Source organism: Quercus suber, unplaced genomic scaffold, assembly GCF_002906115.3.
Source record: "Quercus suber isolate HL8 unplaced genomic scaffold, Cork oak 2.0 scaffold_877, whole genome shotgun sequence".
In the NCBI taxonomy this organism is placed as follows: Eukaryota; Viridiplantae; Streptophyta; class Magnoliopsida; order Fagales; family Fagaceae; genus Quercus; species Quercus suber.
This window is the reverse complement of record NW_027070306.1, coordinates 130,551-147,442: the sequence shown is the minus strand read 5'-3', so window position 1 is coordinate 147,442 and position 16,892 is coordinate 130,551. Positions and strand designations below refer to the sequence as shown.

The following is a 16,892-nucleotide window of genomic DNA, read 5'->3' as shown; positions in this document are numbered from 1 at the left end:
TTTTGAACAAATTAGGATTAAGGTTATGTGAAAAATTCTAACTAAATTAGGTAAGCTATTTTTTTTTACATATAGTCCAATTTCATTTTTTATTTATTCATACTTATTAACCATCAATTATCTATAAATATAATTTTCACAACTAGCATGTGCATTACCCAGGTTAACGACTAGTTATTATTATATCAGTACCCTCTTTCCAAATCCGAAAGCCTTGCACATGATAAAATAACAGTTGCAACCCAAAAGAATTGTCTTTTGGGTTCTCAATGTTTTGGGAAACAAACTTTACAAAATCACATGGCGTACGGTACCTGGTTAACCAGGAGCCACCCCTAGGACGGTTCTTTAAGATTAGCAAGGTTCCATAACAGAATCTAGCGCCACCTGGTTCCATGATGCAAACCGAAGGAACAGGGTATATAGAGCCAACGATAAACATGACTTATGTTGATATAATCCAGAGGTATCTAAAAAAATTTACCAAATTCCTCTTCATTTATTGCTAAGGGCAATATAGATTATAGATTATAGATTATAGAAAATAAATAGAAAAAGAGATAGAAGAAAACCTTATTGGTTTGGAAGCAACGAGAGGGAGAGACGATTTTGGGGTTTTCCGATGAGACAAAAGGCCGGTCCTGTCGGAACTGGTGATGATCGGCAGCGTGGCTCCGGCGGCAATGCTAGGCAGTGGTTTTGGAGAGAGAAAGGGTGCGGTGCGAGAGAGAGGGAGAGAGCAGAGATGGTGAGAGTAAATTTTGATTTTTAAAAGGGGAAAGGTGTGTTAATGGAGGGCGGGGCTTTGAAAATTTTCAGGGGCAATTTTGTCTTTTTAATTTAAGCGTGTTCAATATGCTGATGTGTTTTTTTTAACTTGTGTGTTCAATACTTTCTCGCGTTTTCCTTGTTCTTTCGGTCATGAATTTTTTTTTTTTTTTTTACAAAGAAGCGGTACATAAAACTGTAAATGAACCAAACTGTTCGTAAACAACTCGAGTTTTGCTCGATAAAAAACTCGTTCATATTCATTTATTTATAAATAAACCAAGCTTAAATTTTAGTTTTAGGCTTGTTTGATAAACAAGTCAAGCCCAAGCAAAAAATGTTGTTTGTGAACAAACTTACGAATAATAGAACTCAATACAAAACACATCGAGTTCAAGCTCGTTTATAGCTTGATATATATTTACTAAATAAACTCATTATCATGACATTACACATATATTTTGGAATGTTAATTTATAGTTTATTTATTCATATATGTTTTGGCAAGGGCGTAGCCAAGATTAAATACTTGGGGGGGCCGGGTTGTAACAGAGATATACTAAATATAATTTTTAAGTGAGTCAAACCATGAAGGTTGAAATTGACGATGATGAGTATCATCATTGTATGGATAATCTCTATTTTTAGGTTGATATGGACTTTCTTTGAAATAAGCTCGTCGGATTTCATCTTGTTTGTTAATAGGGAATTCACATATTTGTTTACGTGATCATGGATCATGATCTATCTCTTCAAATTGAAGTTTTGGACATTTGGAGGGGTGTTCATCAGGCATTGAAGTATTAACATTTGTTTCTACAGCCACAGGTGTCCTAATTTATGAATTGCTAACATCTTTTTTCTTAAAAAATGCATCAATTGTTTTTCGTTTGCTCATAATTCTTTTAGCTTTAAGAATATGACTCAAAAATTAACCTGAAAAGAATTTTAAAAAATAAAATTTTAATTAGAAATTTTTACTTAGTTATATGAATGTTATTCATACTCAAGAAAAAAAATAAAATTTTCACTATAATTTAAACAGTCAACCCATTTTTAATACAACTTTAATTAATAATAACCCCTCAAATGAAAACAAAAATAATTTAATTAATTTGTTTTTTATAATGTATTAGTTAATTTAATTATATAGCTTTAATTTTTGTTGTTTAGCACAACAATAAACTCTATTACTTTAATTTATTTGTCATTAATTATACTACTTTAATTTGTTATATTGTTTAGCCCCTTCTACATATTACACTAAAAGAGCCGAACATTATACATTATATGTGCAGCACAATAATTAGAACAGTGTAATGTGCTGCACGTTACATTGCTTTAATTACTGTTTACTCGGCCTCGTGAGCCCATGAGCCCATCTACTCTCTCCCCACCCCACGGTCCCCTCTGAACAGACAGAAGACAAGCACAACATGTGGCCCAATCACAATACTGCAATCAGAAAATTTCACAATGCCAATCACAAATCACAACACATATTACACTAAATGAAAATCAATATTCCATTCCCACCAACACCAACACCAACACACTAACCAACCCAAACGGATAAGATAAAGGCATAAAGCCAAATTCAAAAAGACAAAAACAGCCAGCCAATTAGAGATGAGAGACCCACTTTAGGTCTCTCATCTCTGATTGGCTGACTTAGTGAGATAGCCTATTAAAGAATAAAGAGAGTTAGAGAGCCGTTCATAAATTTCATCTCATTTTTTCATTTTAGAGTGAGATAAAGAGAGAGAGAGAGAGAGACTGAGAGAGAGTCAGAGAGAAAAACCTTGAGGGAGGGCCAGACCAGAGGGAGCACCGGAGCGAGCAGAGACGGCGATCTGCAAAAATTTCATTTCAGTGAGATAAAGAGAGAGAGACTGAGAGAGAGTTAGAAAGAAAAAGAGAGAAATACCTTGAGGGAGGGCCGAAGGGAGCAGAGCACTGAGCACCGAGCACCAGAGCAGAGACAGAGCTCTGATCTGCGATCTCCAATATCGGATCTACGATCTTTGATCTGCGATGAAGGGCGACGACGACGACGATGTGAGCTGTGGCGACGATGACGAGCAAGCTGATGCGGCGACAACGACGAGCAAGCTGCTGCGGCGACAACGACGACGACGTGACCGTGGTCTGTGGGTTTGGTTTGCTGGCAGGGGCGGTTTTGGTTTGCTCTGTATTGGGTTTTTTTTTTTTTTTGATAAACACCTGTCTTTGGTTTGCTGGATTTTGTTTTGGTTTTGCTTTGTATACTGCTGCATTAGGGATTGGATTTCTCTGCCAGTGACGTGATGGCTTGACTAATGGGTTTGATTTCTGATTTTCTGTACTGGTGGTTTTTTTTTTTTTTGGTTGAGAATCCGTGGGCTTGCCATGAGCGAGCTACCTCTGTAATTTATTAGGCTCGCTGTGGGCTTGGCTTGCCATGGGCTTGCCTCTGTTAGATTTTTTTTTTTTCAAATTTTAGTTCAAATTTTTTTTGGGCTTTTTTTTTTTTTTTTAATTTTGCTTGAAAGTAGAACAGATAAATTTTTTTTTTCCTAATTTTTGATTGAGGGTGTTCCTGGGCTGGGAGTGAGTTGGGAGAATATGTGAGAAATGGATAGGGGGGCCGGCTGTCTAATGTTGGGGAGGCCAATTTATTTTTTTCTTCATAGGCTAATGGGAATTTTTTTTTTTTTTTTGCAGGGGCCACGACCCCCCCAAGCCACTATGTGGCTCCGCCCCTATGTTTTGGAATGTTAATTTATTTAGATTTGTGAAGATTATAGTTGCACAAATGACAAATATAGATGTAAAAATTTTATTTTGAACAATTACTCAAGCTATGGACAATAAATGATGAATGGATGGATTTAATTATGTAAAATTGTAATTTGAAAATTATCTAATCATGGGAGGAATTAGAAGCATGATAAAATAAGTATATTATTATTATTGTAGGGATGAAAGGCCCATGAATGTATGTTGGGCCGTGAGTCTTGTTCAAGGAAATTTAGCAGCTCGAGGACAGGTGGACGTAAGTGAAGAAGTACAAATCAGTGAGTTATGGAAGGATGTTAGTCATGAGGGTTTAGGAAGGTAGTTCGAGGAGAAATGTGTCATCTGCTTAGCAAAGCAGAGGTCAAAAGGGTTGACTTGCCATCAAGAGTAGTGCTCAGGGCAACTCTACTGGTAATGATAAACATCATGAGAGAATAGGACAAGGGGGAGCTAAGAAATATCTAAGAGAAAGATGCTGCCATCACATTAAATGCTCTGTAGCTAACTCTCTTATCGCATTAATGTGGAGGTAATTCTTGAACAGTAATATATAGCCTTACAGCTACCTCCAAAGACTTGAGGAATGTGCTGATAGGATAGGGATCAAAGCAAGCAACTTGACCTACATGTGGCGGGTGGAGATGAAGCAAAAGAATTGGATATAAGGAAGAAAGACACCATTATAGGGGGATCATCTGAGAATCTATAGAAAAAACAATGTAGCACTAAGAACTGTAATTGTAATCAAGTCTAAGAGAAATATATTCAAGAACTACTCTCATTAGACTTTGCCGAGGAAGGATTTCTTCACATAAAACCTGTTTTTTTTTTTTTTTTCCATCTTTAATCCATTATGAGCGTTGTCCAATTCATTGAAACCTAGTTTTTAGCCCACTCTCTACAAATTTTTTGTATTGGGCTCCTTGGACCTTAATCCTTTTACCTTTTGGGCTTAGGATCCAAAAACTGCCCTTAAAATTATTATTATTATTATTATTTTGTTTACTTGATTTTTGGTGATATAAACATTTGATTATGCAATTTTTTTGGATCTCGAGCTAAAAAGCTTGACTTGAGCTCAAGTTTGAGCTTAATATTAAGCTCGAGCTTAATATTAAGCTCGAGCTTAGTTTGACTAATTAATCAAGCTAAGCCAAGTCAAGCCGAGCTCAAACTTTTTGGCATTCTCACAAGCTCGAGTTCAAATATTGTTTTTAACCTTGTCTCAAGCTCAAGCCAAACTTAAGCATTTGATTTTTATTAACAAATTAAGTTCAAACACGCACTACTAGGCAAAGCTTGGCTCATTTATAGCCCTTGCGATACATATCATAATAGTTAAGTTATAATTAGTTTTGAGAATGAGTAAAGGCATAATGTATCGTTGCATACATTACAATAATATCTACATACATATATATTTATTTAAAAAAAGAAAATGATGACATAGACGTTAACGTGACTTAACAAAAACATAATAACAATAAATACTAAAAAGCCTAACTTAATAGTCAACAAAGAATATCAATCATGGAGGGTGTCATGTTTGCCAGACTCGCATCCTATGTTGGGAAATGCACATGAGGACTAAACTTGACTCATGGTCTGGAAATTAGGAATGCATTTGAAACTTTAGAAAGCCTAGCTTAATATGGTCAACATATTGCCAGAGGTGCATCCCGTGTTGGGGAAATGCATATGAGGACTATGGAGGTATCGTTGCGTGAAGGGAAGAGTAGAACCAGTGGAGAGAAAGAGTGAGAGAGAGTTAGGTAAGAATGATATTTTTGGAGAGAGAGTGAGAGAGAGTTAGGAAGAGTAGAACCAATGGGTAATTTTTTAAACCGGATTTGCACTTTATGCAATTGAATTTTAAACCGGATATTTTTGGGATAATTGATTTTGTTTAGACCAAAGAATTTTTTGGGTACCAATATTTACAAATTTACAAAGATGTTCTAAATTATTCATTCCTTGGTCACTAGCGTGTATCAGATTACTTGGAATTTTATCTGAAATTAATTTTTTTTTCTACTCTCCATTCTTTTTCAAAATTTTGGGGCCCCCTCCCACTTGGGGGCCTTAGTCAAGGTAAACATTTTCTTTTCAAAAAAGAGTTAGGTAAAAATTTGGATCGGCCCTTTTTAAGTGTGTGTGTCTATATATATTATTATATATGTATATATATATATATGTATGTATAAAGTCATTAGCATCTTGAAAGGTGGGAGAATTAAGAATATTATTAAGTGATCGAGCTCTACGTGTTATTCTTGTCATGACTCATGGAAGAGTATATCAGACTCACCCACGAATGGAGGATAGATTAAATTAGAAAGCTTAAAAATGTGGTGAAACTGTTGTCAGCAATAATAGTAAACGAGTTGAACATAATTGAGATATTAAAACTTTGTTAATTTATTTTCTTATCAAGCTCAAGCAACAGTCCATATTATCTTGTAAAAAATTTAAAAAAAAAGTCTATAATCTATATTATCCTTTAAAAAAGAAATAAGAACGAATGGGTATGACCCAAGAAAAGGAGGGCAGATCTAACATATTTCTAATAATATTTACTCAATACCACAACCATGTTATATCCAGCTTCTCAAAAAAAAAAAAAAAAAAGAAGTTATACCCAGGTTCTTCGTCTTCTTTTTTTCAAAATTATTCAGTATTATAACAAAAGAGAAATTTAAATTTTTTTAAGAGAGTTTCAACCTATGATATTTGCTCTTAATGATAACTTTTTATTATTAAACCAAGCCACTAATCAATTTCTAGTGTAAGCGGGAATTGAACCCTAAATCTATTATTCAATCATCATAAATTTTATCTGTTGAGCTAACTGGAACCCCAAATCTCTTAGACTTTGTTTCTCTTAATTAATAAAGAAAAGAAAACTATATGTCACTTACTTACAAAACTGTTAACTAATATATAAATTCTTTTATGATTATACTATATGTATAAGAATTCAGCATAAAAAATTAACTTTATATAGAGCATCATTACTCTAAAATCAATGCACTAATTAGGCATCACTTTAAAAAATTAATGTACTGATTAGGCATCACTTTATTATTACTAGTATGTGACCCCGTGCTACCGCACGGGACTGGTTAATTGTAATGATGCTATTGGTCAATTTTTTTGTTATCACACGGATGATAGAATTAAATCAAACAATGAAAAATATATATTGCATTTTATTATTTAAGTAATGCTATTGGTCTTTTTTTTTTTTTATCATACATAGGATAGCATTAGATAAAACAATGAATAAAAAAAAGAGAATATTGCATTTTATTACTTAAGTGATGCTACAATGAAGAAAAAAAGAGAATATTGCATTTTATTATTTAAAATATATAAAGGGACATTAAAAAATAAAAACTTATCATTGAGCTTGGAATCTTCTTGGAGGCACCAATGAAACGCTAATGTATGAGAGTGTCAGTAAGGAAAAGTGGGATTGAACATTGTGTTTGAACCCGGACTTGCTCTGAGAAATCTGTAAGGAGGAGGAGAGGGTAGTGTGTGGATCTAGTTGGTAGAGGTTAAGAGAGGAGGAGACATGGGATGATGATATGGAATTAGGAGGAGATCATGTTTTACTTTTATAGTCTTTCTCGTTAGACTCCTTGGTTCTGGTTGTGGAATTAGAAGAGCTCCAGACTTTATTGAGATCACCCATAAAAGTGTGCAGGTGAGATGTTCTTGCTTAGACTAATGAGTATTATCATTGTGGTTTTCTTGGCTTCCGTATTAAATGTTAATGCATCATTTATTTGGGCACAAAAATTAGAAAATTTAGATAATATACATGACACAAAATTAGAGTCCAATTTATAATCTCCATAAAAGTGTGCAGGTAAGATGTTCTTACTTAGGTTAATGAGCACTATTATTGTGGTTTTCTTGACTTCTGTGTTAAATGTTAATGCATCATTTATTTGGGCATAAAAAATAGAAAATTTAGATAAGATACATGACACAAAATTTGAGTCAAATTTATAATCTAATTACATTTTTTTTTTGAGTTTTGGTTAGGACAAGTGGCGCAAAATTGAGAATCCAATTGAAATCTAATTGGATTTTCTCTCTGCTTATATATATAGATTATTATTATTAACAATTGATAATATAACATTGATTTTTGAAATTCTATAATGTAAGTTGTGATATTAATTCATGTGTCTTTACTATTTGTTATAGAGTATTCTTGAGGGACAACAAAAATGCTTGAGGGTTATAGCCTAGAGGATATTCTTGAGGGACAACAAACTTCAACCCTAATTTGAAAGTTGCTCCAACCAAAAAAGCAGGGAAGAAATGGGAGGGGACAGGTACAAGGACAAGGGAAGGATTAGGGACGTATTAATGAAAATAGCCAACCAATATGTGAGACTTTTTCCCGTAAAAAATATGTGTATATATATATATATATATTTGAGACTTTTTTCTTTCTCTCTCCACTTTTTTTCTATATTCCAAAAATACCCAGATTTTTTACATCAAACTGTTATTTTCAAAACAAAAGGTAAGGACAAGAATGTATTTATCACATCAAACTTGCATGATTCATGCAAATGCAACACTCAAATCCCTCATTTCTCATTCCTCACCATCTTTGAAATTTCTTGAAACCCTCAGTCCACAATATCTCCATCTTCTTCTCATGGCAGACACAGAAGAGGTCCTTGAAAACAGGCTTCCCAGAAGCAAGAAGGTTAAGAAGAAACCTAAGTTCAAAAGTATCAAAAAGATCATTGCAAGTGATGGGTTCAGAATCGATCCAGATTTGGCCTTCAACGGATGTGTATATACCTCACTGTTCACTGCATTCTCTTCTTTAAAAAAATAAAAACTCTTTCTTTGCATTCTTGGCACAGTCTCAATTCTTAAAACTGGAATGAGATCGTTGCACCTGATGCAATTCACCAACTTTCTCTCACAAATTTTTTTATATTTTTTATTTTTTAGCTTTAACTTTTTAACTTTTCTTTAATATATTTTATTTAATAATTGAAATTAAAAGTTATTTTTTTAACTTTTAATCTTAACTATTGATTACAATTGCATTAGGTGCACCTAAGTTGAATCCCTTAAAACTCTTCATTGCATTAAATATTGTTAACATCTTGAGATTCTTGACACTTTGCGCTATGTAAATGATCAAGATGGCCATTGGATATGATCCAAGAAGCAACTTTGTATTCGGTTGATCAGCATGTACAACTGACTGTATGGAGAAGGACTAGACCAACAATGAAACGTTGTGGATTATTTTCAGTACCTGTAATAGTTTGGAATATATTTGAACATTGCCTTATTTATTATTATTGTTTTTCGTAGGGGTGGTCATTCAGTTTTCGAAAGATATGGTTTGCATCTTTCTCATATGGATCATCTGAAAAGTTTTGGTCCAAAATTGGAAAAACACAAAGAAGAATTGATTGGTCTCTTACGTTCTGAGAAGAATGATGAAAAATTAAGGATGATAATGATTAATCAAAAGGATAGGACTCTGAATTGGATACCTGTATCAGTATTATCGCGATTTCAATAGGCATAATAGACATGTCCATATTACCTCTGGACGAAAAGGCTGAAGAGACCTTATTAAAAGCAGCCGGAGTTATTTCAGGTAGAAGCTGCGGCTGAAGATGACGACCCCGTACTCACAACTGAGCACCCGGTGTTAGCTGATACTAATGCTGAGTCTGAAAGCCGTGGGGGAATTGAGAGAGGTCTCACGGCTTTGATCAAGAACTTAGAAGAGCAGATGGCATGTATCACTGATCTGATTCGCTTCTTAGAAGTGGATGGGAGTACAAAGAATGAGATGGATCTGGTGATCATGAGGCTATGTGATTTGTTGAAAAATGAGAGTATGCTATCTTTCGTTATGCTAATAGCTTATTTTACAAGTTGAATTTGTAATGTATGCCATCTTTTATCATGTTAATAGCTTATTTTACAAGTTGAATTAGCATTCCTTAATTATCAGATGACTATGGTTACAGATAGTAGTACTAGCCGTTGAGGTTTCAGCAGGGGTATTACTAAGAGGTGGTGATGATAGCTAGTGGTAGTCATAGGGTGGCAGCACTTGCAATGGGGATGCCGGGATGGTGTGGTGGTTGGGCATTGTATAAATTGCTAGGTGTACAGGTGTCCACATAGAATAATAGTGAGAAGAGTGAGTAATTAATATAATATAATTAGACCCAAATTCATAAGTTTTTTGGTTAAATGATGTCTTTATATATTATATTAATACATTTGTTTTGGCCAGTGACGGACCTATCATGGGGCTGGGGGGAGGGCCCCCCCCAAAATTTTGAAAAAATATATCTTAGTATATAAATTTACACAAAATTTTAGAACTTGACCCTTAATATTTATATTTTAGAACCGGAGGGAGGGCTATTAATTATCCAATATTTTAGCATATATTGATTTAGTAGCTGATATGGGTTTAAACCTTGAACCGTAGTTATTAATATTAATATATAGCATTATAAAAGGTTGGGTATAGAATAATATGAAAAGAATAAAGCCAAATTTTTATGTATTTATAATGTCACCATTTTGACTAAAAAACCAAGAACTACTCTTTTTCAATTTTTTGTCCAATCCAGTTTTTAAAACTATAATAAATTTCTATAGTTACTATGACTTTAATTTGATTTGTAGATTATGGGAAAGTATAGTTTTTGCACAAAATTTTTTTAAAAAAAAAAATGAAAAACCAATAATGATATTGTCACCTTGCCTTCTCTAGCATTGATATCCCAATTTCTAAAATCCTCAAACAAAAGACTTTGGCCGGCCTCCCAAGTTTGAGTCCCGGTTCCGTCCTTAGTTTTGGCTTTATATTCTTTGTGTTAAGCTATTTCATCGGATGAGGTATTGCAGCTTAATCACAATGCATAAAGGATGGTATGTGACCTGATCAGTACGTAAAAGATGGCATGTCTCTTTTTTTTGTTCACAAAGAATTGTTAAATGCTAAATCTAGGGGTTTGTTGTGCAATGAGAGAACGGCAAGGTGTGCTGGTATTTAAAGTGGTGATAGTGCGCAGAGGATCTTTAAGTGCTTTTAAAGCCCTATTTGGTTGTGATGAAAATGGGAGGGATGAAAAAGGAGGAGAGGAAAATAGACAAGAAAATACCGTTTTCTCTTGTTTGATTCAAGAGAGAAAATAAGAAGGAAAAAAAAAATCACTCCGGGTCCACAAATATTTACCCTCTTGATTTGGGAAGAAATTTGAAGAGAGGAGGAGAAAAGATAACCAAATATTGAATATCACAAAAACCCTCAAAAGTTGTTATCCAAATCAAGTGATTCATTATAAATATTGCATTTGGGTACAGGACAAATTAATATTGCTATCTATATCTTTTCTTCCAACGAACCCAAAGGTTTGACCTGCTTGCTTTTACATTACTTCCAACAGACCCAAAGGTTTCACCTACCTCATTCATTGTTTCACATAATCTTCAATTTTTGAATTCTGGGTCTTTTAATCTATGTCTAATGGCTGTTTGTTCCTTTAGAGTGTGCTTATATAAACCCGTCTAGAAAAAGGTGTGCAGCATATGTATTATAGTATAAAAAACGTTTGAATGTATTACAACAAAAAAAGAATTATTACAACAATAGTCTTGTTTGTTGGTAAGACTGCATTGAAGCAGCAGATAACTCTTTTTTTTTTTTTTTTAAAAAAAAAAAAAAAAAAAAAAAAAAAAGACCATAAAATTTTGAAAGGTAGACCTTCTGGACTTGCTGCTTCAACGCAGTCTTACCAAAAAAGAAATTTAAAATCTTCAAGGAATATAAAATCTTTTGTAGGGTCTTTGGAGAGAAACATTGGTGCACCCAAGTATATAGCATCAGCTTTGAGCTTTTTCGTTTGGTGGGTTTGCTTTATTGTTCTGCAGGACTGAAGAAGAGTGCATTTTGAGAAGAAAACTCCTGATTTACTTCGATTCAAGCATTGGCCCAACCATCTACATTACTTTTCAAGGCATTCAACGACTGCTGAGGTATCCTTTGGGCTGGCTTTGGAGAAAAGAACAACATCATCCTCGGACATTACGTGGTGATTTCAGGTCCTTTGGACTTGTTACCTTTCAAAAAATTTGGTCTTTTTTTTTGTTTTTTAAAGGACCAATTGGAAGTTTTTTTAAAAAAAAATTTATGGAACTTTTCTTTTGATTTATTTACTAGTGTTTGGCAGCCATGGCCCACCGGGGTGGCCCGTGTTCAAACTCAGATTTTTCTTTTTTCCTTTTTTTTTTTTTTTACACAAATATATGCCTCTATCTTCATCGGAAATTTTTTTTTCCTTAAAAAGTTATCTGATGAGAAAAAGTTATCTGATAAAAAAAAAAAAAAAAAGGTTATCTGCTGCTTCAACGCAATCCAACTAGAAAATCAGATTTTTTTGTTTAGGTTGTGTTGAGCAAAATATTATCTCTTAGAAAGCAATAAATAAGGAGAGAGAGAAAAAAAGAGAGAGAATGCTAGTATTAATTAGGTAATAAGATAAAAGTAATAATACTTAATGATGCTTTTTTTAACTGTTAGATTTTTTAGAAATCTACGGTCTAAAAAATGTGTAACTTTTTGTAGAATTACATCATGTGTAACTTAAACTCATCTCTTGTATTTGATATATTTGGTATTTGGATAAAAAAAAAAATTTGATTACTTTCTTCTTTCCATTTAAATTATTTTTAATTTTCTGTTCATTTGAATTTTTAATTAGCATTTTTATTTTCTGTCTACTCTATCGTCCTTATGTCTTTGTAATGCTTAATTCTTGCATTCTAAAGAAGTTGATCATTTGGATCTTGATTCTTGAAAGATTGAAAAATATATGATTTAAAGAAATTTAACTCTAGTGCTTTCCATTAAATTAACTTTTACCTATCAAAAAAAGAAATTTAACTCTAGTGCTTTCCATTAAAAGTAAATTGTATTCTCATTTTGGTGATTTGAAAATTTCATTAGGATTTAGCAATTTAAAATGCAGGAGTCTGAAGAATAATTATAACCAAAAACAAACTTACAAAACCAAAACGCAACGAAGACCGCACGACAGACAGCCACGGAGAATTTAGAAGAGGAACTAACCCAATATGACAACTTGGCATTCCCGCTCATCCTCTTCTTCAACTCGGCCTCCACGGCCTCTTCCTCTGGAGAAAGCTCTAAAGTGGCAGGATCAACGTCGTTAAGGATGGGCAAGAGTAACTGGTTGGCTACATCTAGAGTTTGGATTTTGTTTAAGAAAAGGAGAAAAAAAGTAAATAATAAAATTGTATAATATATTGTTAAATATATATTGAATATGTTTTTTTTTATAATTTTAAATATATATTCAAAATTTGTGGGTAGAGTTCGATAAATTTGTAAATTTTATGATCCAAATCTAATCTGATTTGCCGTAAAAAGAAAATAATAATAATTCACAACTCAATCCAACCAATAAACCCTTAAAAGTTAACACCACCTAACAATTTTAGTCGGTTAGAATCGATTTTAACGGTATAGCTGCTGCACGCTTATTTCTTGGAAAGGAATGTAATCACCCAAATCTGAAATCTCAATCATGTAATTTACTAGAAAACAAAAAAGTCAAAAACCATACCCCAACATCCAACGACTCAACCCACCTGGCCATGTAAGCATTTATTGCTCAGCCACGATAGCTTTCCCACTTCCATCAACAAATTAAAGCTTCCTGTTTTTTCAAATTGTCTCGATTAGCCCATTAAATACAAAGCACAGTTTTGCTCTCTCTCACTCTGCCCTTGTTTGTGTGAGACATGGCTTCCACTTGTGTTACTGGTTTTCCTGTAGTTTTGCTTGTTCTGCAACCTTGGATTGCTTTAAGCAACCTTTTGCCCCCTCTTTTCTCTCATGTCTCTGGTTTGTTGTTAAACCTTTTACTTATTCTCTCTCCTAGTATCTTTACATTTCTTTTCACCTTCTGAGTCATAGTTAAGCTCATTCTTTATTGGTTTTCTGTATACACTGTTATTAATTCCCATCATGGCAGTTTCTTACAACTGGGTCTTCCACTCTTTTTTGATTTTCATATCTGTATGACCATAAGTTGGGATTGAAATGAAATTTGTCACACTGATTATCTTTTTCTTTTCTTTTTGTTACCACAGATGATGTGTGCAAAGAAGTGGTATGTGGAAAAGGAACTTGCAAGCCATCAAATCAAAGCGCTTTCTTCTTGTTTGAATGTGAATGCGATCCTGGGTGGAAGCAAGCTAACTTTGGCCTTGCCCAAAATTTCAAGTTTCTACCTTGTGTGGTTCCCAATTGTAAGAGCTCTCTCTTTCTCTCTCAAATCCAAGTGGATTATGTGTGTGTGAATATATGACTACAATCCCTCACACTGCAAAAGAATTTGTTGATGAATTGCTTTGTATTTGTATTACTGGATGAGTAGCAATAGCTTGCCAAATTTTTATTAGTTTTTGTGGTGTTTGTTGATGGTATCAGAACACTTTTGTAGTTCAATATGGTTTATTTGGGAAAGTTGAAGGGGTCCTAAACTAAAAGTTAGATAAAATTGTGTGGTCAGTACAGTAGTCAAGCAGAGTGGACTAAATTTCTTGCAAAGAGAACAAGATGTCAAGATCAAATAACAGTCCATAATCTACAATATCAAGATTAGACATACTAATTAAAGTTGGTGATGTATGTCAATCACACTCTTAATTATCTCATAGAGTTGTGTTGCGTTGATATCTGTCCAACTAACTTGGAAGGGATAAACATTAAACACTTGTAAAGATGTGATGATGATCTTGTACCTGACCTGAAGTGTAATCTTTTGTTTTACATATTGGATGATAAGCGTTATGATTGTATATTAAACATTTGATCTAGTTTAGCAACAATTAATGAATTCCATGATTTGATGATGCTGATAGTTTTTGGATGATTTTTTTAGGTACCATCAATTACTCCTGCATGAATGCCTCCTCACCCGTCCAAGACAAAGGGAGCAGGGCTAATGAATCAATCTTGGATCGTAATAACATTTTTTTTCGGCTTATGTGACATAGACTCATAGTTGCAGTTTTAAAAAAAAATTATTTATTTATTTTGTTATTTTGGTCTTACAGCATGCCACTGGACCGACTGTGGAGGTGGCTTTTGCAACAAAACATCAAATTTAACATATAGCTGTGTAAAAAAAAATTATTTATTTATTTTGTTATTTTGGTCTTACAGCATGCCACTGGACCGACTGTGGAGGTGGCTTTTGCAACAAAACATCAAATTTAACATATAGCTGTGAATGTGCAAAGGATTATTATAATATTCTCAATGATACTTCCTTGCCATGTTTCCAAGATTGTAAGTGCGCCTACAAGTTGCTAAAGAAAATTGTTATGGGTAAAATGATACATTTAGGTGTGGACAGTTAAAACTTAATATTAACATATGACATATCTAATGTATACAAGTAGTATGTCTTCTTCTAATGTATTATGTACAAGTAGTATGTCAGAAGAGAATCCCCAACTTTAGTTTTAATATTTGTGTTTTAGGTGCAATTGGAATGGATTGTTCAAACCTGGGAATATCATCTTCAAACAAATCTACTTCTACAACACAAGTATCGTCTGATGATGGTAAGAACCATGGTGAGTTTTGCAATTTAGACTTGCATATAAATCATCTCTTGCTTTATTTCTTTGCCAAGATAAATAGAGGGACATTAATATGGTAATATCTTGATTTAACTCGTTTTATTTTATTTTATTATTCAATCTACGAACAGAGCAGTTTCTTTCTTTCCTTTTTTCTTGGAGCTAAACAAACATAGCAATTCCTCTGAATTCTATTGTTATCTTGACTACTAGAGTAGTTTTCCTCTTCTTTAGAATGCAAAGGCGAGTGCAATCAAAGAAAAGAAAATACTCTGGAAGAAATATGTCATCTAAAAATAATGATTACTTGTCATAAAAACAACCAAAAGGGTTGTTCTCTTATTTGACTAAATAAGCCCCTCAATCCCTTAACAACTTTTACTGATTTGAGTCTCTTTTTCCGGTTATAGAACTCCAACATCTTTTCATGAATTCACAATTTAAAACTTCGTATACAAATTGAGTTGTCTGAGTTCTTAAGGTTAAGCTTCCTTTGCTTGATTCATTTGATTGACTTGTTTTCTTTTTTTCACAGCTACTTCAACTCTACAAGGACATTATCATTGGTTGATAACCCTGATGACATTCATGGCTATGGTTCAATGGAAATAGGACTTATTTATATACACAAGGCTTACGGCCCTGCATTCCAGTTAGATTCCATAGATTTCATTGCTACTCCATTGCTTTTGGTTTTCCATAGTTCCACTTGACCAGCATTTCTATGTATATATGATCAGGTCCTATAAAAAAATTATGACATGAACAGGGAGGTGTATGTTGAATAGATATAACTCAGCACGGGACTTAGAGTAGAACATTTTAAGTATAGGGCATATATACTTTTATTGAACATGATTTGATGATATTGAGTTTTGTTACCTATTTTGAGAAACTAAGACTGGTGTTGATTTGTTATGTTAACTTGTTTCTTTACTAACCATATCAATATTGGAATAAGAAATGGAATTCATTAACCTTCAAAATGGCTGATCTTTGAACTTTGTTCACTAATTTGTTGGCTCATTGTTGGATTCAGATATGCTTTAGTGCTTGAATTTACATTGTGCAATTCAAAACTTAATTAAATGATCTCATTGCTAAGCTAAAAGCTAGTATTACTCTGAAAATGTTTCCAAGGGGGTTCAAATGATCGCATTAAACATGGGGGTGGCTCTACAGCCATCCCAGGTAGGGCTGTCCAACCCACCCGGCAACCCGCCCAACCCGCCCGAGCTCGACCCGCCGCCCCCCGATCCAACGTCTCCGGCGGTCGGACGAGGTTCCGAATTCTCTAACCCGACCCCATGCGGGTCGGTTGCTGGTTTCACATTTCAAAACCCGTGACACCCGACCCAAACCGAAACACTCATCCTCTCTGGTGAAATATTACGATTTTTGACCAAACTCGACAAGATCCTTCGAGATTTGGTGACGTTCTGGTGTTCTTTAGCTTCGATTCGGCCATCCTTGGTCTTCCTTTCTGCTCAGATCCAGTGTTCCTTAGCTCCGATCTAGCCATCCTTGCTCAAGATCTACACAAATCTAGCGAGAATCCGACGAGATTAGTCTCCGATCTGACTTAGATCTACACAAATCTGAATTAGGTCTACACAAATCTGGCTATTCTTGGTTAGATTAGGCTCCGATCT

General features: G+C 34.0%; 1 non-coding gene across 2 annotated transcripts; it reads left to right on the top strand.

The window, feature by feature from the left end:
* The first annotated feature begins 14,826 nt into the window (after positions 1-14,826).
* On the top strand, positions 14,827-16,139 carry LOC112012341 (uncharacterized). Of its 2 annotated transcripts, none has more exons than XR_010626825.1 (3): positions 14,827-14,944; positions 15,139-15,222; positions 15,776-16,139. It is a non-coding gene; the product is annotated as an uncharacterized LOC112012341 (transcript). The 2 variants fall into 2 exon arrangements; XR_010626824.1 differs by having other exon boundaries at positions 15,139-15,234.
* The last annotated feature ends 753 nt before the right edge of the window (positions 16,140-16,892 follow it).